General features: G+C 38.6%; 1 protein-coding gene and 1 pseudogene across 1 annotated transcript in view; both read left to right on the plus strand.

Moving 5' to 3' along the window:
• The window catches only part of LOC140531797 (uncharacterized), a 209,287-nt gene that overhangs the window by 142,973 nt on the left and 41,601 nt on the right, over positions 1-24,713 (plus strand). The gene's annotated exons all lie outside the window — the stretch shown is intronic.
• Positions 3,067-23,332, plus strand: LOC140497859 (leucine-rich repeat-containing G-protein coupled receptor 4-like; annotated as a pseudogene).

A 24,713-nucleotide genomic window follows, 5' to 3' on the forward strand; every position in this document is an offset into this window, starting at 1 on the left:
TGATATTTGTAAATCACTTTAGAACTTAAAAACAACATAAACATTATTGCTGTTAACTGTTGTTATCCTCTGCTTCTCTAACCCTTGCTCTTTGTCATTCCCTTTAGTATCAAGAAGGAAAATCCTTCTGTCACTGACAAAGCTTAAAATACTTAAAGGCAACTGTCATAACCTTAAGTCTTCTCTTATTTAGGTTAACATAACTAGCTGCTTCACCTGAACATCCTATCTCATGTCAAGATTCTTTACCATACTGGGAACCATCTCAATGGAAGTCTAGCAGCTTGGCACCATTCTTCCAAAATAATGGTACCCACAATTGAGTTTCATGTTCTACCTGCCATTTGACTAGGACAAGTTATAAAATGCTACCCTCCAATGAAAAGATCCTAGAGAAACAGCTGGAAGAGACCTCAGTGGTCTACTCCTTTTTACATATTATGAGACTGAGGCTCAGAGATGTTAAGTAAATTTCCCAAGGTCACATAGCTCATAAAAGAAGACAAGGGATTCAAAAGCAAGCCCTCTCCTTTCAGAACAAACATTCATTCCATTCTACCCTAATGTTTTATGCTTCCCTCATTATAGACACTAGACCTCTCCCAACACAGCCAATGGTACCACTTGCTTTTTTGGTTTTTGTGTCAGACTATTGAGCCATACTGAGCTCAACTTTGGTTAAACCTCCAAGAATATTTGTATAAAAATTATTTTTACATTTTTTTCCATCCAGTGTTTATCAAGTAGATTTAAAAAACCCGAATATAGAATTTTATATTTACCCATATTAAATGCCACTTTATTCTCTGAGTCATTATACTGTTAACAACTTTTTTCAGACATGACTCCTTTATCCTTTTATTGATTCATTCATTCAAATAAAAGACTACAGGGTGCAGTAGATAGATTGCAAGACTTGGAGTCAGGAAGAACCAAGGTAGGAATCTCAGATCGTTAGTAGTTACAAGATCATAGAGAATTTAATTAGTCTAATCTCAATTTTCTCAACTTTAAAATGAAGGTGTTAGCTCTGATACTCTCAAAGGTTACTTCCAGCTGGAAATTTATGATCTGATGCCCAATTTATTAAGTGCTTGCCATGTGAAAGGCTGGCATCTGGATGACGTAGTGACTAGAGTACAGGGCTTGGGGTCAGGAATTCTCATCTTCCTGAGTTCAAATCTGGCTTCAGACACTTACTAGCTGTGAGACTCTGGACAAGTCACTTAGCCCTGTTTACTTCACTTTCCTCATCTGTAAAATGAGTTAGAGAGGGAAATTGTAAGCCACTCCAAGACCTTTGTCAAGAAAACCCCAAATGGGGTCATGAAGAGTCAGACACAACTGAACATCTGCAAGGCACTTTTGTCTTTAAAAAATGACAATGATGCTACTTATTCCTTCAACTAATTCATTGATTAAATTATTGATCTCCATAGAGCCACATATAGATATTTGGAATAATCAATCAGCAGAGTTTTTCCCTCCAACTTGGCTTTGGGTTAGTAATGGTGACAGTTTGGTTTCAGTCATTTCCTAGCTGTACTATCATTTAACCTATATCTCAACATTGGGTCCAGAAGGATATCATGGTCTCTGTTAAATGTTTCAATAAAATCTAGGTATGATTGCCCCCTCAAAAAGAGGATGTTAATTTTCTGTGACATATTTCTTATCTACCTTCTTTTCCATTAAGCTATACATTTTTAGTAGCTATTGTTTCCCTTTTAAAATGCTCTTCAAACATACCTTTAACAAGTTTTATAATTTCTGAAACAATTCTTATGGGACTATGCTACTTTTTTGTATTAATCATTATCTCCTTTCCTTGCTTCCCCTCCAATAACATCTTTTGTTATTAATTAGTCAATGAGCTCCTTAGGTGGCCACACCAACAATTTCATTGTTGAAAGTCTCTCATCTATTCTTGGCCAAGATCTACTGCAGATTATTAAGCTCTTATATCCTACTTCTCTTTCTGTAGAACTGTTTGAAAAATGCTCTCCCCAATTTTAGAATGCCCATTTAGACTATGTCTGAATTTCTTCTACTCTATCCTAATTTCTGAGAGAGTCAGCACCCTGACCCCAGAAGTCCTGTCAATCCTACTGCAGCAATGAGTTCCTTCTTCTTAGTCAGAAGCAGGTCTGGAATAACAGCTCCTCTTTGGAGTTCCTTTGCCTTTTGGACGATGAAGTTATCATTTAGTTGTCAAAGAGTGGAGAGGTTAGAGAGAGAGAGCAAGAGGGAGAGAAAGGGAGAGAGAGAGATAGGCAGACACAGAGAGACAGAAAGACTAAGAGAGAGACACAAGGGAAGAAACAGAAATCAGATCTCAGAAACTGGTGAGACGGTATAGTGTGATGAAAATGGCAGTGGACCTCTATGCAGAAGACCTGGTATTGAAGCCTAAACTTGTTACTACCTATTGGCCTTCCACAAGTTGTTCCATTTTTCTTAGCCCAAGTTTCCTCATCTATAAAAACAGGGTTTTAGATGAGTAATTCCCATCGTCCCTTCCAGCTCTGAATCTATGATTCTATATCCATAAAGTTGAAGTTCCGACTATTGCTGACTATTAATACAGTATGTTGTGCTGCCACTGCTGCCCAATCATTTCAGTCATGTCCAGCTCTTTGTGACCCAATTTGGGGTTTATTGGCAAAGATACTGGAGTGGTTTGCTATTTCCTTCTCCAGCCCATTTTCCATATGAAGAAACTGAGGCAAACAGCATCAGGTGATTTGCCCAGGGTCACACAGCAAGCAAGTACCTAAGGCCAGATTTGAACTCAGGAAGATGAATCTTCCTGACTCCAGGCCTGGCACTCTCTCCATTGTGGGGAAAAGCTAAGGAGGGAAACAAAGCAAGCAAATAAATAAAAATCCACCAGGGTGTTTGTACATGCAGAAAATCCATTCAGTTCTGTTCAACCATTCAATTATTTTATACTCATCACACTGATCTGCATTTTATAAAGTAATTGGGCATCTTACAGATATACCTACAGTATTTACCCTTCAGGAACTTAAAGGTAAATGACAGGAGAAAGAAGAAGTCGGCAATATGGAAGATAAGGCTCAACCTGGACAGTGAGTGTCAAATTCAAAATGTTGAACACATGGTACACCCTGAGGACCAACCTGTTAAGCCAGTTTTTGAATGGGTCTACTGCATACTTTGGCAGAAGAGAATGGAAAAGGCTTGGCCATAGCTGAGGTGATTGCAGCATGGAGGATGGTGGTTTGGTGACAAGGAAAAATCAAGTCTAGGAAATGAGGCAAATTAATTAGGAAGAAACCCCTCGATTGTCTGAGTCTCAGAGCTCATGACTGGAGGTTGTCTTTTTCATCTTCACAGTGGAAAGACAATTCTCTGATCTGCTTCTCTTTCTTTGAGCTTGGATAATGAAAATGGTAGTTGTCTTTTTATTTGAGTGAGTTAGTGAACCCCTGAGGCAATGAGACTCCTGTTTATGTTGTCTGCAGGTTTCTTTCAGTTGAATTTAAAATTCACTTGTAGAATGTGAGGTAAGAAGCAAACCTGTTTTGAATATACCATTAGGATTCTCATAGGATGCAGCTTGGCCTAGTGAATACAATGCTTGCTCCTTGTTAATTAGTACTCTGTTCAAGCCCAACCCTTTGCCACTTGGTAGCTGTGTGACCTTGTCTGACCCTCTCTATGACCAGGTATGGTGGTTTGTGCCTGTAATCTCTGTTCCAAGGAGAAGTTGAACTGATTCAGTGCTTGAGTCTGGGAGTTCTGAGCTAGAGCTAAAGTCAGTTGGGTATCTGTACTGGTTCTAGCTCCCATATGATGAGCCCCTGGGAGGGAGAGGGGCACTAGTCTAAAGAAGGGCAAAACAGCCCAGGTTAGAATAGAGGAATTCAAAGCTTCCATGCCAATTAACAATAGGGTCATGAACGTTGCAATTCAAGCCTGAGGAACGTAGGGAGAACCAATCTAAATTTAAAAATATGAATAAAAGGCCTTGATATGTACATCTGAATTCCCTAGGACGTGGTCTACCTGCTCCCCTTCCCAAATACCAAAAATAATAATCAAAAGAGATGGTTTATCATTTACCTGCAGTCATAAAAGGACTTCCCAGGCTAGAAATTTCTCATCTTAACAAAACCACAGTTATTCTGTGTATTCTGGTATAATTATCTTGTATGATAATTAGTAATTACTGCTTTAGACTAGACCTGATATTTCATGGGCATAGTCAATTTCTGGTAAAGAACATCTTTACAATCCTAGATTGCTTAGAACAATGGGAGGACAGAAACACTTGCCCTGGGTGACAGGGCTATCAGGTGTCTGAGGCAGGGCAAGATCCAAAACATTTCTTAATTTGAGACACACTGAGATTTAGGCTGATTCTCATAAAAAAATAAAGGACATTCTTGGACAAATGGGCAATATGGTGCAAGAGAAACAGCTGCAGTGAGAGTTGGGGTCCCCTCTCTACTCAACATGGCCTGCAGCATCATTAACCAAGGGTCCTTGAGAATAATGCACAGAGACCGCTCTCACCCTTATCTCTGTCACCAGGGAGTATAAGACAAGAAAACATGACCAAAGCAAACACATTCAAATTAATAGAATAATTTTAAATAGATGTTGAAGGACTAATTCTGGCTAGTAACTGTGCTGGTAGATTGGAGACAGGGTGAAATTAATTGAGGAAAGTTTCCTGGAGGAAGAATTGGAATAAGATTTAAATGAAAAGGAAAGAGGCTGAGTTCTTCTAAAATAAGTCAGAAATGATACTTAGAGGTAGGCAAGAAAGACACAGTTCCATAGAACAGAAAGTGCAGTCTGAATTAGAACAAGAAATGGAGGAGTATGAGTTGTAAAAGGAAGGAAGAGAGGAAGGCAATGTCTTTATATAGCACCTACTATGTGCTACATGCTATGCTGAATGCTTTGTAAACATGATCTCATTCTGTCTTTACAACAGCCCTAAGAGGCAGGTGCCAGAATTGTCCTCATTTTAGAGATAAGGACACTCTCATGAAAAGAGGTTAAGCCATTTGGTTAGGGCCACACAGCTCAGACTGGATTGAAACACAGGTCTTCCTAATTCTAGGCTCAGAGCTCTATTTGCTGCACCACCTACCTGTTTCCAATTAGACTTCTAGCAATTAGGTTAGATTTCCAGCAATTAAAATGATTTTATTGATAGAAAGTATTAAAGGATGTGGTCAGAAATGCATATTTCCTAAATAGAATGAGGAAATAATACACCCTTCAAATCCATTCTTTCTCACTGTTCTTGTCAATGTTCTCTGCTATCTACCCCATCCTCTCTATTTTGAAATTAAACCATCATCATAGAAGCTCCCTTTCTCACAGAAGTTTAAGTCTAAGATGGTCACTGTAAGATTCAAAGTTTTTTCATCCTGACTCTGTAAAATGTTACCTGTTTGCGATGCCAGCAAGATCTTGGCATTCCCCTCTTCCAGAACTCTGACATTTTTGCCAGATACATCACGTGAATACCTTGTCTGATTTTCCAGGTGAGGTAGACAATCTGTGTAAGGACCAAGAATGCAGAGAGGTGGATGGAAATTGAAAAGCAGTGTCTTGGGTAATAAAGAGTGGGGAACTATAGAATGGCTCTTCATTTTTCACAGAAGAGCTATGTGATCAGATGCGTATGCAAGCAACTTTACTTTGGCAGAGGTATTGATAGATTGGAGTCAAGTCAAGCTAACAAGTATTAATTAAGCATTGATTAATTAATGATGCTATGTTCTAGGCACTGTGGTGAGTGTTGGGAAATCAAAGAAAGCCAAAAATAGTCCCTGCCTTAAGACAGTCTCAGTCTTAACTCCAGGCCTATCAGTAGAAGGTAAGACTTCCTTCAAGGAACTCTCCTTCAGAGAAGCAAGAAATGGAAGTCTTGGAATGAAAGGGAAGATCATTTAAAGTTACTACCTTTCCCAAATAATTTGCTATGTGCTGGGGTACAAATAATAATGACAATAAAAGGAAGTAGTTCTTGCTCTCAAAAATCTTATATTCTAATTAGAGGGAGGAGGCAACCCACATACTACCAATCAGATGCAGGGTAGAAAGCAAGGCATAGAGACCTTTAGGATGCTTCATGAGGGTGGATGGCCCTGCCCAGAGGTCTGGAGAGCAAAGTTGCAGGGCAGATGGCAGGTCCGGTGGCCTCCATCTTATCAGAAAAAATGGAGTCTATATTTTCTTTGAAGTATTAGCTGGGGAAAAAATCTGGACATTATTATTATAGTTCAAGCAAACCATAAGTAAATTCTGAACTGTAGTAGCAACAAGTGAAATAGAGATGTTATTGCTGAGATAGAAATATCTGAACTTGACAACTCTTAAAACTTGCTATCAGAATAGATTCATTCTTCCATTTATGAAAAAGAACTATTTTGTTTTGGAAATGTCAGCCATGAAGAAAAGCTCAAGTTGAAAAGCATGTCCTTATGACCTCTCCACAGGGTAATGAGGGCAGTGTGAGCTTCTCTCTTTTGCCTTGTGCCCACTCTTCCTGTGGTTCCTATCAAGGGGGGCAGGTCTACTTCCTGGCCTTGTCAACTCCACTGAGATTCCTCGGGAGTGTGGCTACCTCCTTATAAGAAGTCCAGATTGAGCCATGACACTTTAATCTAAACAACTACCAGGGATTTTCCTCCAGGTAATTGAGACTGATTAGTACTTGATTAGGCTTGTTCTCCATGTCAGTTTCAATCATGGCTCTGACCTATTTGTGGCAGATGATGGGAAGTTTATCATACTGACTGATAGGGAAGGGTAGCAGAAGGTTGTCTCTGTGCATGCACACACACACACACACACACACACACACACACGCACACACACACACACACACACACACACACACACAAAATGCAGTTTGCTGACCCGTTTCAATCTTCATGGTTTTCACAAAATCCTTTCCAGTGGATGGGGAGTACTTTTGCCTGCCATCTATTTTAGACAGCATTAAATCTGAAATAAGTTTTCTTTTTAGAAACTAAAGTGCATGTCAGTACTTTTTTTTTAAAGCACTGTTTTAGAAGAATGCAATAAAGACAAGTACTTTTCCATTTCTTTTTTTCTTTGTACACTTAGATGTTTGCAAAGTCATAGTGCTGTACCATACTGTATTGATTATAAATAGTTCAGAACTCATATAACTCCTACTGGGTTCTGATAAATTTCCAAGGCCAAAACAGTTCTGATAAATTTCCAAGGCCAAAATGGTTCTGATAAATTTCCAAGGCCCAAACCAGCAGACATCTTCACTTGGGACAGCAATGATCACAACTATAATGGCCTGGAGACACTTGGGTGATATGTCAGAAGTCTTGGTCCCAGATTCAACGCAGAAGAATTTCCCTTCTATCTTTTTATTGTGAACACGTTGCTGCATCAGAAATGACCTGTAAGTTAGGTGGGTGTTCTTGCATTCATAAAAAGGAAAAAAGTCAGTGCAGAAATCGATTTCTATTACTTGTTCCACTATACTATTATTGACTTTCCAAGAGTGACTCGGTATCCAACCAGGATGATTGAGAATAATGTACTGTGATGAGTGACAAATCTTACGGCTGCCCTAGTTAAGGTACCCTCTAGAACAGGGCTTCTTAGCCTTTTTTTTTCATGTGTTGTGATCTCCTTGGGCAGCCAGTCTGATCAAGTTTATGGACCCCTACTGAAAATAATGTTTTTAAGTCCATAAGATAAAATACACAGACAATTACATTGAAATACAGATATCAAAGGTGGCACAGTGGATAGAATGCTGGGCCTGCAGTCAGAAAAATGAATATTCCTGAGTTCAAATCTGACCTCAGACATTTACAAGCTGGTCATCTTGTTTGCCTCTGGGTCCTTATCTATAAAAATGAGCTGGAGAAGGAAATGGCAAACCACTCCAGTATTTTTGCCAAGAAAGCCCCAAATGGGGTCACTAAGAGTCAGATGTGACTGAAATGACTAAACAAAAAACAGTTTTCAAATATGAAAAGCAACAAGTTTCTAGACCCCAGGATAAGAACCCATTGTCTAGATAGTAAGGTGTCTTTCTTCAACCCTTAAAGGTATCCCTCTGGGGACCCTAAGATCCTGGATTTGGAGCTGAAAGGGACCTTACAAAGAAGGAAGAGAGGTGAAGGAACAGGTCTAGGATCACATGACAGTAAATGTCTGAGGCAGGATTTGAATCCAGGTCTTCCTAATTCTAATTCTACCTCTTTTTCCGAGATATCACACTAACTTAAGGATTTTCTTCTACTTCTTGAAGAATGAAGAACACAGTGATAAAAAAAACACTAGGCTATTTAGGGGGGCACTTTGGACACAAGTTTTATTGCACTTTTCCAAAGAACCCTGTATTTGAAATTTAAGTGTGCACTGAGATGTGCATCCAATATGTACTGAGTTGTATAGTAAATGCTCTTACATATGTATTCTGTTTTTATGTTAGCAAAGCATTGCTACAGCAAAAATCCCTGACGTTGTATTAGTATCTGTATCCACTGAACCTTATAGATGCTTTATCTCCCCATTATAGTGTAAGCTCCTCAAGGGCAGGAGCTATTTCTCGTCTTTCATCTTTGTATACCCAGTAGCTAAGAGAACGAATGCACTGATGATAAAAGATTTATGATAAATGTTTACTGAGCAGAACTGAGTTTCTTGCCTGAAGGGGTATTCCTATGGCTATAAAAATCTTTTCCTATCATTTTAGAATATGCTAGTGTTGCTCTTGTTCTGGGAACAGTAATAAATCAGTACTAATGTTACTGTTGGAAGGAGTGAGGTTATTGAATGCCTCATGGTACACTCACCACCTTGTGTCTTCCCAGACTAAAACTCTTTTCCATGGCCACCACTCCTCTACATGTGCTGTTTTCCTTTATTGGAATGTCAGCTTCTAGAGCTAACAGATTAACTCTTTTTTGTTCCCAGTGCTCGTCCTAGTAACTTGTGGGCAACTAAAAATGCTTGTTCATTGATTGATTGATTGATTGACAAAATGAAATAACTTAAAGAGAAAACAAAACAGAAATGGGGAATGATGTTTAACATGAATTCCAGTGGGCGATGTCACCTTGAATTGCCCTTTTTTATGGTAGAGCCCTCTTGTGGGGGTCTATCAATGTAGCCGTTGTTAATACATTGTCAATATTATCATTCTGTTTATGATTTATATGGTTATATCTATTTAAGGGTATTATTAAGTTATTTATGTTTTATTAGCATGAGATATAGTAAATAATGAGTCTGAGAACAAGAGGGGATTCTAGAGGACATTTAGGTGAGAGTTACAACTTCAACCTATGAATGGGAAAGTTGAGCTGAAAGGTCAAACTTTGGGGTGCGCAGGTGTGTTCAAGTGAAAAGTAAAACATGATTTTTATGTTGGTGAAAAATCATGATTATTCAATAAGTTTTATGTTTATATAATCATAATTTCCATCATCATATGTCAAATGAAATTGTTGTCAATTGGATGGAAGGGAAAAAGAATGGATACTTTTTGGAAATATCCAAATAGTATCATAGCTTGCAGATAATTTATCTCATAAAATTACAGCTATTATCCAGAAATTATGTAGCCATGTATATTTTGGTGCTGAGATGCTCTGGGAGAAGCAGAGAGCTTGCATGGGGCAGATGCGACTGTTTAAAGTTGTTAATGCCCCTTTTCTCTCCTCTACTCCAGACTATAAGGGAAGGAAGATGTTCACCTGCCAATGGATACTAGAAAAACATTGTTGTTAGGAAGCTGATCCCTGTGTGTTTTCAGGGGAGTGGGGAGCTGTTATGAGATGGCAGTGAGAACGAGAGCAAGGAGGATGAGTAAATAATGCAATGACTTGAAAACTAAGTAGGTAATATTTGTGTGTGCAGCTTTGTGTGTTGTTCAGGTAGGGATTCTTTCAGTTTTTAAATGAGAACTGTTTAAATGTAGATGTCCAGGAGTTTTGGCTTGCTTAGGGTGACCTTTGATGTGTGGGAGTGGGATGGAGAGCTTAGATTTCAACCTAGGATTTCTTTGAGGTTCTCTCTCTCTTTTCACTATGCAACACTCTTTCTCAGAAGGAAGCCATCCTAAATAGACCTAAATGTAAATCATGTCCTCAGGGGCCATCTGGGAAATTATAACAATTTCCTCTCCCTTCATGAATATATTGGCCACCTCATAAAATCCTCATTTCCTTAAAAAATTGCTTAGCTGCCATCTCCTATGGGAGGCTTTTCCTGACCAACCAGATGCTGGTTCCTTCCTCATTCAATTAGCCTTATTTTTACTCTTTGCATATACATATGTGTGTGTGTATTTATATGTGCTTTATATGGTAAGTTTATGGAAAGTATATGAATGTATAATAAGTTTATAAAATATCCTTATTTTGTATGTGGTGTTATCTACCCCACAAGAATAGTTTGTAAGCTTCTTAAAGGCAAGAAGTGCTTTGTTTACCTCTCCATTACCAATTATGAGTTCATAGTAGAACTTCAACATATGTCAGCTGAGTTTTATTTAATTTGTACTTATAAATTCATTTCAGGAGGGAATGAATACATTTTTATGCATTAATTGATGCAGCAAAGTTCTCTACAGCTTTGGCTATAGTTATGTTTGTTTCCTAGTACATATAGTAAATATTGAAACCCTTCTCTCTTTGGCCATTTCATGAATATCCATATAAATCATATTTACTTATATAGATGCAAGGCTTTGTGTGTCCCCCACCCATATCATAAGGAAGATGGAAGGACCACAAACATCTAGGTATTTGAATTCTATCCTGTTGATTGTTTTTCTAAGATAGTGTGAATTATTTAAATAAGTCAATTTAAGGGTCATGTGGGTTATCATATAATGATCTGCCCCTAAGTGTGGCTGACTCAAATTCCAATGAATGAACCTTTTCTATAAAAACAAAGCAGCACCCCGAAGGTATAATAATTATTAATTACAATGCAAAACTTGGCAATATGCAATTTGGAGAAAGATTTGAAGGAATACAAACACCTGGGTACAATTTGTTGCATTTTTCATGGAAGCATAAGTGTTAATAATCACTTATCTATCTCTAAGCTTTAGGTAACAATTCACTTTCAATCAGCCTTGTGTTTTAGGTGGCCTGCTTATGCTCCTGGGAGCTTTAGCTAACAATGATCACCTATTTGTCATCAAATGGCTCTATCTATCTATCTATCTATCTATCTATCTATATCTATCTACCCATCATAGACTAATCAAGTCAAGCCAATGCACATTTCTAAAATGTTTATAGTGTGCCAGGCACTCCGTCAAGTGCAGAAATGTAAATACAAGCAAAAAGACAGTTTTTTCCCTCAAAAAAACTGTTATGAATTGGGAAGATAAATGAAAGGAAACTAAAAATGGAGGAGAAGAGGGGAGGGAAATGATGAAGGTAAAAAAATTATGGAGAGTCAAGAGTACAGCCTAGAGAGAAATGAGGATATGATTTGCTGAGGTATCCTCGTAAAAGTGGAAGTTCTGGGAAGACCTAGTCAATCAAAGGGAGAGGCCACAAAGATGGAGGATATTTTCTATGTAAATTATCCTAGGGAGAAGAGTGAACTCTCAGGGTAAAAGGATTTCTTTGAGATAGCAGAGAAAGTAGGGAATTAGGAGTGCAGCCTAGCCAAGAATGAAGTCTAATTCAGAGCTTTTAATTGCCATGGATTTTCTCAAAGTTAGAACCCATTACTCACTGAGAACACTCATCTCTTTTGCATCTTTATACATGAAGAAGAAATTAGTTTTGATGTGGTTTGGTAAAACTGTGCAGACTGACATAGTTGTCATTGTTCAGTTGTGTCCAAGACTCCATATTTTCTTGGAAAAGATATTGAAGAGGTTTTCAATTTCCTTCTCTAGCTCATTTTACAGATGAGGAAATTGAGGCATGCAGAATTAAGTGACTTGCCCAGGTCACATAGGTAAGAAATGACTGAGGTCAGATTTGAACTCAGGAAGATGAGTTTCCTTGACTTCAGTACCTGTACTCACTCCACTGTGCCATCTAGCTGCCCGTTGACCTTATAGTCATACAGTATATGCAGAAGAATCAGATTACTGTAAAAGAGGGAATATTCGAATTTTGACCTAACTGGGACCTTTCAAAGTCATCTATGTTAGCCTCATCATTTTTGGTCCCCTTCCATCAGCTCTCCTCCCCTTTCTAGGTGCTAACAGATTAATTATCTCTACCCATTTTTAAATGAATCTGACCTGGAAAAAACTGATTTCCAATCTCACCTTTGATACATACTGACTCTGCAATGTTGGCCAAGTCCTTTAACTTTTAAGTACTCTAGGCAAGTACATTGCAAAGAAGATGATGAACTAGGAGAGAGAGATTCATCCCCTGGGATTCTCTTATACCAGTGAAATCACAGGACTAGTTTCTATTGTTATTTCTGTCCTAATTGACAACACTAACAGATTTCGGATTTACTTCCACACCTGCTGAGCTCTTCTTCCAAAACATTTATTTTAAAGACAATTTTAAACAGAACACAGTGGTTTGGGGGAAAAGTATTACATGATTCCTTAATAGCTTCATAGAGTAATCTCTGCCTCTAGCTCAGTGCTGTTGCTGTTTGACATTGAGGCCTGATTTCACAAATCAGAGAAAATCCTTGTGGTCTCAGTTTTGACTTTTCCTTTCCTCTACAGCTACCTGCACTATCACTGTCTATTTTCTTTGTGGCGTAAACAATTGGATAAATGGATTTTACAAATGTAGTTTCCCTACCTATGAAACCTGATTATCACCAGAGAGAATCTAAAGTCATCCAGTATATACTTGCTAGGATTTCAAGTGATGGAATTCATTTACAAGGTATCTAAAGTGAGGGCAATGGCTTATCCCTCAAGAAGCCAATGTAAAGGTAGAAAAAGGTTTATAATATAACTTTTTTCCCCCAGAGCCAATTAGGGACTTGTATTCAGCACAACTATTTCAGTTCCTTAACCATCCCCCCATGCCCCTTCCTATCTCTGCCCTTTTGGGATTCCATTGGGTCTCTCAGGATAATTGTAACTTATCCTGACCTAGACATTCACATCAGTTGCAAAATTCCCTGTGTTCAACCCCTAAGCACCTTGGCAACCTCCCATTCTCCTCCACCGTGTCCCCTTCCTCAAGCACTTCTTGCTTATATCTGGCATACGTTACATGTAAGATCTTTGTTCAGGAATAGTGACCGTGTCAGTAACCCCTTTCTCTTATGCACTTTTTAGAGTTTTATTTATTTGATTGTATTGTTTTACTTTGATGGGAGTGAGTAGCACTGGAAAAAAACAGACAAGAGTAGGCTATGATTCAATTATCTTTCCCCCTTCTAACATAGCCCTCCTGCAAGCTTCTCTGGTTTTGTTTTGTACACAACCATCTGTCCAGGCACCAAGGTATTCAGCCATAGCATGGTATATTATCCCTTACTTTTATCCAATCACTAATCTAGTCATTAATTCATAATATCTCTTAGATGTGACCATATCTTTCTACATACAGAACCACCACTGACTCCTGGCACTCATCATCTCTAATCTAGATTATTGCAATAATTTCCTAATTGGACTTGCTTTTTCAAGTCTCTCCCTGATCACATCAATCCCCACTCAAAATAATGCTTCTAAGTGTAAAGCTGACTAGGTCAACCCCTTCACTCAACAAACTCCGGTGGCTCCCTATTACTTGAAGGATCAAATTTTGTTTCATTTTTACCTTATCCATTTTAAAATGTCAATTTTTACATGTTATAAAATGTTCATACCAGTACAGTGATGATAATAACACAAAACAATATTGATTTACTGATTTGAAGTTTGCAAAGCATTTTATACATGTCATGTCATTTAGTGCTCATGATAATTCTGCTACGTTCAAATCTGGCATATATTACTTACATGAATTCGGGGATATATTAATTTATTATTTTTCAAGTATCTACTATAGTAGTCAGGATCTGGTATATTAAATAAATATAGTTAGGTAGAAAACTTATGCTCAGATTAAAATTAGCAAGGGAATATTGCTAATGGGATCTGAAGTGCCCCAGTGAACTATGTAAAAGTCAGAAAATATGTTTCCATTTTAGGGTTTAAATAAATTGAGCTAAGGCAATATAAGTGCTTTGGGGATTTCATATTTCAAATGAATTGAGATTAGAATTTTCTCCAAATGATCAACCCAGTGACAAGATTATATTCCCAAAGAGTAGGTTTTTTTCCCTTTTATCAGTCTCCATTTTTCAAAACAGGCTATGTAGAATTGAAATTGAGAAACATATCTGGCAAGTAATATTACCTTTATGCAGAATGAGAAAGATGGAAATACCAAAAAGAAAAGGAAGAATTTATGATACTAAAGGGCATGATTGTACAGAGAGGATATTTCAAAGGCAAGCACGAGAAAAAAAAAAGATGTGGTGAGAGCCATCATAGGCACATTTTCCAGTACATTGGAAAAGATCAGACAGGAAAATCTTTGCTTAATTCATATTTTTTCTGTTTCTTTATATACATTTTCCCACTTTTCTTTCTTTTAAAAAAATCTGCATATTTTGGTCTTTCAATTAAAAATCAAGATATCCTTTGTAATTTAGAAAAATGGAGATGTTGTGGGCACATCCATTTCAGTAGTACTTGATTGGAATTATGTCATCAATTTATACACTTTGAACCACAAAACTCTGGACAGAAAAGATAGTCACAGAGAGTCAGAATTCATTAACATACATAACTAAATAGTAGAGGTAAATGTGAAAGCTGTAATGAACTATTCCAGTCTCTTGGATTTCAAGAATTGTTGCTCAAGTGTTTGTATGGTTAAGTAAAGTCTGTGCACTGTTCAGACTGGATGGGATCTCCAAGGTCACTTAGTCCAATGCTATCACTTTCTACATAATTTTACTGAGGCTCAGAATCTTTAAGGGACTTAGACAAGGTGACAGAGTTAGACAGGTCATCTCCAATTCAGAATTCTCTCCTTTAAATTTTTGATTCAGTCTGAGGATGTTAATTGGAAAAGTTCCCCTGGACCTTGCTTACTTGCAATGTAGACCTGAGTTCTAGTCCTGTTTCTTACCCATGCTGATTTGGTTAACCTAGAAAAGTCAGGTGACCTCTCAGGGCTGGAGCAGATCTTTAAGAGTAAAAGATGTAATAGAAAAATTTTGTGCTAAATTGGTTAGAGAAACCCTCAGAGGTCCCTAAACTGGTAAAAAAAAAAAATCATGGGTCAGATGAGGGGGGGAAGAAAGAGAAAGAGAGAGAGAGAGAGAGACAGAGAGAGAGAGACAGAGAGAGAGAGACAGAGAGACAGAGAGAGAGACAGAGAGAGAGACAGAGAGACAGAGGCAGAAAGAGATGGGGGTAGGGGGAGGGAGAGGGAAAAACAGAGACAAACGGAGACAAGGATACAGAGACAGTGAGAGACAGAGACAGAGACAATGTGAAACAGACAAAGAGAGAGACACAGACACATGGAGAGAGAGAATGTGAAACAGAGGAAAGAAAAAGAGAGAAAAAGGTAGAGAAAGCCTCTCTATTTCTTAGAGAGTTTTTAGTATTTAGTCGGGGCTAGCAGAAAAAGCTTTGATCTAGGCCAAGGGTCTGTACTTGTACAGCCCAAAACTAAGAGTGATTTTCTTATATTTGAAAGATATAAAACCCATTCTCAGCTCTTGACTACATAAGAACTGGAGGGAGAGGGGGATGGATTTGGCCCCAGGTCATAGTTTGTTGACCCCTGTTCTAGGCAGTCAAGAGAAATAAGTGTGGGTTATAGGGTAGTAGATTGCCAAGTCCTTTCCAATACCAATGATCATATTGGAGTGATTACTGTTCCCTGGGCTTCAGAGCAGATAACCAGATGCCTATAGGACAGCTGCATGGGATGAAAGACTGATTTTCCTTAAGCAGAGATCTGATTATGTTAACCCACTGCTTAAAATCCTTCTTTGGTTTCCTTTTTCCACCTGGGGAAATATTAGATTCCCTATTCTGGCAGTCAAAGCCCTCTGTATGAAAGCAGGTTAGTGACCTAGCTTTTCACACTTTTTATTACAGCCAAACATTTATCTGTTTTATAACTGAACTTACACATCATTGTTCTTGCATATATGACCTGCCTCCATGTTTTTGTTCAAGGTATTTTCCATTTCCCTTTACTGAGATCGTACTGATACCTCAGTAGGCTATTTAATCCAAATGTTAACTCTTCATGAGTATTCTCCCAACCCAAAATGCTAATGGTCCTTCTCCCTTCAGTCTTTATAAAATACTTGGCTTTGACTGCTCATGTGCTTACTAGATTTTTTTTCCCAAAACAGTGTATGGAGAGTAGGCTTTTGTAGAGTGAGCAGATTGTTAGAAAGATTACTGAGGAATAGCCAATCCCCAGTTGATGCTGGTAAGCATGAATTCATAGAAGACCATGGCAGCCCACTTTCCAGAATTTCTCCATCCCCTCTTGGTCACTCTGAAAGTAAACAGAAAAAGTAGATGAGTCAGGGATTAAAAACTACATTTAGACATTTATCTGGCTGATCAATATTCAAGAGTTCAAAAGAATCTAGATTAATAGAGAGACCAGCTTTGAAATGAAACTTAGTAATTAAACATTTATTAAATACCTGCTATACATCAGGCACTATACTAAGTGCTGGAGTTATAAATAGGGTTGAAAAACAATCCCTGCTCTGGAGGAGCTTACAATGGAATTAAAGAGACAGCAAGCAAATGTATATGTACAAATATGCTCAAACGAAATATTTAAATACTCAAGAGCAAAGGCACTAGAATGCATAGGGGTTGGGAAGGGCTTCCTGTAAAAGGTAGGATTTTAGTTTGAACTTGAACGAAACCAGGGAAGTCAAGAGGTGCAGATGGGGAGGCAGAGCATTCCTGGGGTGGGGGATAGCCAGAGAAAACCCCTAGACAAGAGATAGATAGATAGAGAGAGAGAGAGAGAGAGAGAGAGAGAGAGAGAGAGAGAGAGAGAGAGAGAGAGAGAGAGAGAGAGACAGAGACAGAGACAGAGACAGAGAGAGACAGACAGAGAGAGAGACAGAGACAGAGAGACAGAGACAGAGACAGAGAAAGACAGACAGAGAGAGAGACAGAGACAGAGAGAGAGACAGAGACAGAGACAGAGAGAGACAGAGAGAGAGACAGAGACAGAGAGACAGAGACAGAGAGACAGAGAGAGACAGAGAGACAGAGAGAGAATCTGTCTTGCTGCAGGAATAGCAAGGAGGCCAGCATCACTAGATTGAAGAGTGTGTAATGGGGAATAAGACTGGAAAAGTATAAGGGGGCTATGTTATGAAGGACCAGATAGAACATTTGTATTTGTTTCTGGAGGTAATAGGGAGCCACTAGAGTTAACTGAGTGGGGGCGTGGCGATGGTAACATGATTGGATCTGTATTTTTAGGAAAATCCTTTGGGTGGCTGAATGGAGGATGAATCAGAATGAGGAAAGATTTGAGACAGGCATACACAACGCCAAGCAGTTGTAATAGTGCAGGTATGATGAGGGCCTGCACCATGGGGTAGCCGTGCCAGAGGAGAGAATGGCGCTTATTAGAGAGATGCTGCTGAGGTGAAATTGGCAGGCCTTGGCTACAGCTTGAATATGGGAGGTGAGTGAGATTGAGGAACTGAGAATATCTAGGTTGTGAGCAGGCATGGTAAGTGAATTTGGAATTGAGTGGACATAATGAGAATTGCTTGAAAGAAGTGTGAATATTAAGCCTAGAGAAAACTCAGAGGGTGCATGATGCCTATCTTTAAGTATATAGGGATTTATATGGCAAATAAATATTTAATATGTTGAACATTCAAAATATTCAATAAATATATGCCTGTCATGTAGAAGAGACACTGGATTTGGACTAGTGGTCTCTAGCAGGCAGAACTGGGAGCAATGGACAGGCAATGGAAAGGGATAAATTTAGAGTTGACATCAAGGGAAAAAAACTAAACTAAATAATCGAGATGTCCAAAAGAGGAATGAACTACCTAGAAATGTAGTGGGTCCCTTCTCATTGGGTATCTTCAAGCACAGGCTGGATAATGACCTAATGGGTATATTTGTGTGGTGCGTATGTGAGAGTATGCAAGTTGGGTTACATGGTTGCCAGTTGCCTACTAATTCTAAAATTCTGGGCAACATCTATGAAATAGGTGATTGTGCCGTACTCAACAGAAGAAACTTTGTTGGAGAGGAGAAACCAGAAGGCCAATCATCTGGATGGTTGGCATAATAAATAATAATAACACTGTTATTGTAGGTGAGATTTGTACAGCACTTTAAGGTTTGCCTTTTACTCCTTTGTTGAGATTCACTCCATCCCCACTTTTTATTTCTTGTTCACATCAACAGTACTATTACTATTAGAAAAGACGTGGTATAGTATTTCCTTTGATTTTCACAAAAATACTCTGAAGTAGGGACTATTATTACCCTAATTTGATAGATAAGGAAACTCAGCTGACAGAGGTGAAGTAGACTAGGCCAGGTCCACATACCTAATAAGTGTCTGAGGCAGGATTTGAACTCAGGTCTTCATGATGCAAAGTCCAATGGTCTACCCACTGTGCTACCTAGTTGCCTCGAGAGTTTCTGCACTAGGAATTCTTTGTTCCTGTAAAAGCAAAGGTCCAATCCCATTTTTTTCTAACTCAGCGACTTCATTCACTTCCATGGATTAAATTATCATCTTCATGTGGTAATTCTGTGTATCTAGCCCTAGTTTTCTGAACTCCTAATGCTCATCCCTAACTGCCTATTGGACAATTCAAAGTTTAAAAATCCTATGGAATTTTTAAACACCAAATGTCCAAAACAGACCTCATTATCTTTACTGCCAAAAATGACCATTCTTCCAAGGATACTGCCATCTTCCCCAATACCCAGATTCACAATCTTGCTGTCAACCTTGGTTCCCCTTTCTCCCTCACTCCATATATTATAATTAATAAGTAATTACTGTTGGCAGAGAGAGTTCCCACACTAGTAACCTCTAGGTTTACAAAATCATCCATTATTACATGTTAGTATCTATAAACACATGTAGCATATATATACATATATATATCAGTGTATATAGTATGATTTCATTCATCATCTTTGAATTTTCAGGACCCAGGAGAGCATCTGGCCTAAAGCAGGAACTTAATAGATATATTTTAATTGAGTGCTTGATTATCCATATTCTTTTTTTAATTGAATTTGTTGTCCTGGAAGAAAATGGAAACATTTCCCACTTTAATCCCAGGTTTTGTTTTGTTTGTTTGTCACCTCCTGAAGTAAGGGCAGCGAGACAGATAAAAAACACAGAGAAGAAGCAATAGCAGGAATATTGCTTTCAAGATAATGATTTGAAAATCCTTAATTGTTGAGATCACTCATCCCAAATAGACTAACAATTGTGGTACCTCTCTTATCTATGGATGGGAACACTAGAACATCATATTTGGAGAATCTATCCAGGTTTTCTTTCAGGATGATAACTATGAAGCTTTGATATTTTTCTAAGCTCAAATCCATGTTCATAATCTGTAGTTTTCATATGGATACATATTACAGAACTATAGAAAAATGCACTGGGAAGACGCCAGAGATCCTGAGCCCCACCTCTGACACTTTTTACCTGCGTGACATTGGGCAAATCACTCCACCTTGAGACTCATTTTTCTCTTTTGTAAAGAAAAGAGAGAGAAATATATTTTTACTATCTAACTCACAGGATTGTTTTGAGGAAAGCATTATGTAAATTACATATTATGAATGATCATTGTTACCATTTGTTTTTGACTGAGTTTGTGATTGAATTGGTAAACTCTCAGTGAAGGAAACCCTCTACCAATGGGGACCGGCCAAGTAACTTGCTCAGGATCACACAGCTGGTATGTATCACCTGCAAGATCTATCCACAAGGTGTTTCTTACTCCAAGGCCATTTCTCTAATCCAACATAAGCCAGCCATGTCTCTCTCTCTCTCTCTCTCTCTCTCTCTCTCTCTCTCTCTCTCTCTCTCTCTCTCTCTCTCTCTCTCTCTCTCTCTCTCTCTCCCCTTCTCTGTCTGTCTCTCTCTGTCTGTTTCTCTGTCTGTCTGTCTCTCTCTGTCTCTGTCTCTCTGTTGGTCTCTCCCTTTCTGTTTCTTGCTAGATAGAGATGGGTAAAATATGTTCAGGATATTCCAAAAGTCGTATTGAAGTTTTAAGGTACTAAAGACTCTAACATACATACATACACACACTTTAATATTATTGAGAGGTCAGTGATGTGAGAACTCCTCTCCCACATCACACTTCATCCCTTACCCTGTGTGATCCTTCCTTTACCTACCATTTCACTTTGCCTTTTATTAGTGAACAATAAAAGATTAAATTCTTAGTTGAATAGAAGAGTATCAGGGATAAACTACATGTTTTGTTTGTTTTTTTAAATGGGTTTCTAGAAATTCCGTTTGCCTTGTGAAAATGCAAAATCCTTATATTGATATTGGCCATTACAATAATAAGATGAGCAAACTCTCACCATAATTTGTGTATAAAGAATACAAAAAGCACCAGAGATTTTTAGCTTAGTCTGAAAAATCAGCGTCCCAGCAGGGCGACCCTTTTGCTACCTGGGGTCCTAAGCCAGGAAGAGGGCATCTGCATGGGAGTACCAGCAGCAGCAGTGGTGGGAGGGAGAGACTGGGGGTGCTGTCTCATTGCTGTTGGCTGGCCCAGGGTCTGAAACCCTGCCCAGCCCAGTGCAGTCTCCATGCAGCCATTAAGAGGAGCAGAGGGAAGCAGACTTGCTCTAATCAGGCATGCTAACAGACAGGCAAAGGAGGAGTGCTGTCTCTTGGAGTGGTTGTGATGACCTTGCAGAGGTGAGAGAAGAGAAGGCAGTGGAGGCTGAGGCACAGAGGCTCAGGAAGTAAAGGAGGGAGCAGCCATGCCTTGCTGGGGATTGTTCCAAGCCTTGGGTAGTTCCACTGGGCCTAATCCTGCTTCCCCTTCCACCCCTGGCCAACTCTCTGCTGTGGCAACCAGAGCTGAGGACTACAGAGAAGGGACTGATATTTGGGACCAAGGGATTGAGCACCTTTACCTACTCCTTAGACAACAGTATGAATAATATCGCCTGATTATCAGACCATGTCTTTTTTCTAGAAAAACTCCATTTTATTGGCCTTTCCTTCATTCATCCAAACACTTTCCCTGAGTTGAAAGAGTTCAAACACTCCAGAGGGATCAGGTGGAAGCAATTCCTGGTGAGGCTATTCGAGAACTGAGCCCTCTACAGTTTTTGTGCTTAGACACCAATACTATTTCCTCTGTTACTGAGGAGGGCTTTGAGTTGCTTCTTTAGTGATGACATCTATGGCTTAATGACAACAATCTGAGGGAGTTCCCTGTCCAGCCACTTAGCAACCTTGCCACTCTCCAAGCTTTGACTTAGGCTCGCAACAATATCGCAAGCAACCATCACTTTGCCTTCACTAACCTTTCAAAGTTTCTGGTTCTATAACTTCAGAACAATAAGATTATGATCTTGAGCCAACGCTGTTTTAATGATTAGATAATTTAGAATCTTTGGACTTGAATTATAATAATTTGGTAGAATTTCCTCAAGATATTGAAGCATTGCCAAGCCTGAAGAAGCTAGAATTTCATAATTGTATTTCTGTAGTTCCTAATGGATCATTTGTAGGAAATTCATTCTTAAAAATTATACAACTAAGGAACAGCCCTTTTTCTTTTGTGGGGAACCTTTCAGAGTCTCTTAGAGCTACATTTTTTAGTTGTTCATGATGCAACCATGGTACAAATATTTACTAACCTGACCAGAACCATCAATTTGAGAGAGTTTAATCCTGATAGGCACAAAGATAAACAGTATATCCAGGAACTTGTGCCATAGCTGAAAGAAGCTTAGTACCTTGAACTTGTCTTAAACAATATATAAGAACTTTCAGGTTCCCAGTGGTGGCAGAACTTTGGAGGTCATTTTGTTGCAACACAATCAAGTCTATCAAATCCACAAAGATACCTTTCAAGGATTGATTTTCCTACAGAGCCTTACTCTGAACAGAAACCTGATCTGAGATGTCCAGCATTTCTTAAACTTGGGTCAGTCACTAAGCTATATATCAGTTTCAATCAACTAGCATCATTTCTAACCGAAGGACCTAATAGGTAAAACCAGCTAAACTTGCAGGCAACTTTGAGCTGAGAGTATTATTATCAATAAAGGACTTGGTGAATCTTCGGTGTTTATCTGTGCCATATGTTTACCAGTACTATGCATTTTAGGGTTGGGATTCATTAATAATCTTAAACACAGACAATGCCAGCCTTCATGACTTTAGAATGTCATCCAACCCCCAAAACACTGATGCAGTGGATAACACTGCACTAAAAAGAATAATAGAGCCAAGGGTGCTCCCTCAGTGGATCCTAATGGAAATAGCCCAGAACTCTGGACTCAAGAATTTTGGGACTAGCCATGCTTCACTTAAATCCTCAGCGATTATCCTGGGAAGTGACTTCTATGGAGACACAGCCTGGCAATTACTCCTGCATGTACTACAACTATAGCTACTGAAGAAAATTCTTTCCCTCCAAGTCCTTGGCACTGTCAAATAGTTCAACAGTGGAAAGTGATAGGGTCTCTCAATCGGAAATGACATCAAAGAAGAGGCATTAGCATCCACTTTGCCACTACACCCTAAAGCCTATTAGATCTTGCCATCTGACTTGTAGTTGCCACCTTCCCTGTGTGTTGTATCCCACAAAAGAACAGGAGCTTATCGAGAATAAGGGTTTAAAGTTTTTTTTTCCTATTTCTATCCCTAGCACTTAACCCAGTTCTTTGCACAGAGTAAAATTTTAATAAATGTTTTATCTTTTCTTTAAGTCTCTCTAGAAATGTGATTTAAACAACTTGGAAATGAAAGAATGACACGAGAAAAATGTTACTGACTTATTTCATGATGATCTGGGTTGATAACAGATAAATTCTGAAAAGACAAGCAGCATTGATGTCTTTACAAAAGGCAAAGGAGGATGTTCTGAGAGAAAAAGAAAATATTAAACTCAAATAAAAAGGGGTGAACTTTTAAAAGCTTGAAAATTAAATTGGTGACAAATGTTTGAAATTATGTATACTTAGCCCCTTGGAAAACTTTCAGAGCAGGATAAAGTTAAAGGGTCAAGGGTTGAAAGGAATATTAAAGATTGTCTTATTTCACCCCCTTCAGTTTACAGATGAGGAAACTGAGATTTGGGGAACTGATTTGCTCAAATGGACACAAAGAAGGAGTAACAGATTTAGGATTTGAAACCATGTGATAAGATCATAGATCTAAAGATAGAAGGAATCTTAGAGCTTGTCTGCTCCAACCCTCTGCCAACCATTTTACCTATGATGAATCTGGGTTGCTTGGAGGTGGAATGATTTCCCAAGGTCACACAAGTAGTAAGCGGTAGGGATGACACTGGGATCCAAGTCCATAGATCTTCCAACGCTATATCTGTGGCTTTCACAGTTGCTCTGACTCCAAACTCATTGACCTAGCCAGTACAAGCTTTTTCAGGCCCACGTTTGTTGTAATCTTGTGAGTAATTTTCTAAACCTATTACTTTTTTTTCAAGACTAGTAGAGTCTTAAAGTTTACACTGAACACATTTAATAAAGTTGCTATCTTCCTCCTTCCTTCTCCTTTCTCTGAACCTCATTTGGAAGGTAACTAAATCTATATGCACATAACTAAATATCTTTCATGTAGAGGGGCTTTATGAACTTTGGGCCTAAGAATCCATCCTTCTGCAGCCAACTTGGTGAATGAGCCCACCCCATTCCTGAACTTAGCTAAGATGGGTCCAAAGGACATATAGTCCATTACCTGTCCCTTACTAAAATTCTAGCTTTATCAAAGCTACCATAGCTTGTCATCTTTAATAAGATTTTCTTTGTCATTGACCCATTCTCAGGTGATTTTCATTTAGAAAGTGAATCCCATCATGAATCCATACTAAATTCTTGGAGATTATTAATTTCCCTATTGAAAATGAGATAGAGTCCAGTGAATTCAAATTGGTATTTGTACCATCCTCCTCTTTCACATAGCAGAGTGTTAAAGTGTATAGGGCAGAGGTAGCAAACAAATGGAAATGGAGACTACTAATCTATGGGATCACTCTAAGGATCCCTGAAGGCCACATATTGACTTATTGTGGTTTCTGAGCTTTATTGTTTTCAAACCAGATTTTTTTTGTTAACTATTTTCCATTACAACTTTAATCTGGACTGGGGAATACTGGAGAGTTTTGGGGTCCTCATGGTTGGCAGCTGTTTAACACCTCTGACTTAAGACATTAAACAAGGCCCTAAGGTATAAGGGAATGTGAGACATGGTCTCCATGCTTGAGGGTGATCCACAAGGGGAATTGTGTTTTTTATGGGGAGTGGGACAGTGCTTATACACCCTTACATAATTTATATATGCATACATACTTCAATTAATATTAATAAAATGAAAATTACCATTAATGCATATGTTCTTTATAGAAATTTTTCCATTTGGGCTTCATAGTAACCCTTTGAAAAAAGTCTACAGGTGGTATATCTTCATTTTACAGATAAGGGAACTGAGGCTCAGAATGCT

Source organism: Notamacropus eugenii, chromosome 3 (assembly GCF_028372415.1).
Source record: "Notamacropus eugenii isolate mMacEug1 chromosome 3, mMacEug1.pri_v2, whole genome shotgun sequence".
In the NCBI taxonomy this organism is placed as follows: Eukaryota; Metazoa; Chordata; class Mammalia; order Diprotodontia; family Macropodidae; genus Notamacropus; species Notamacropus eugenii.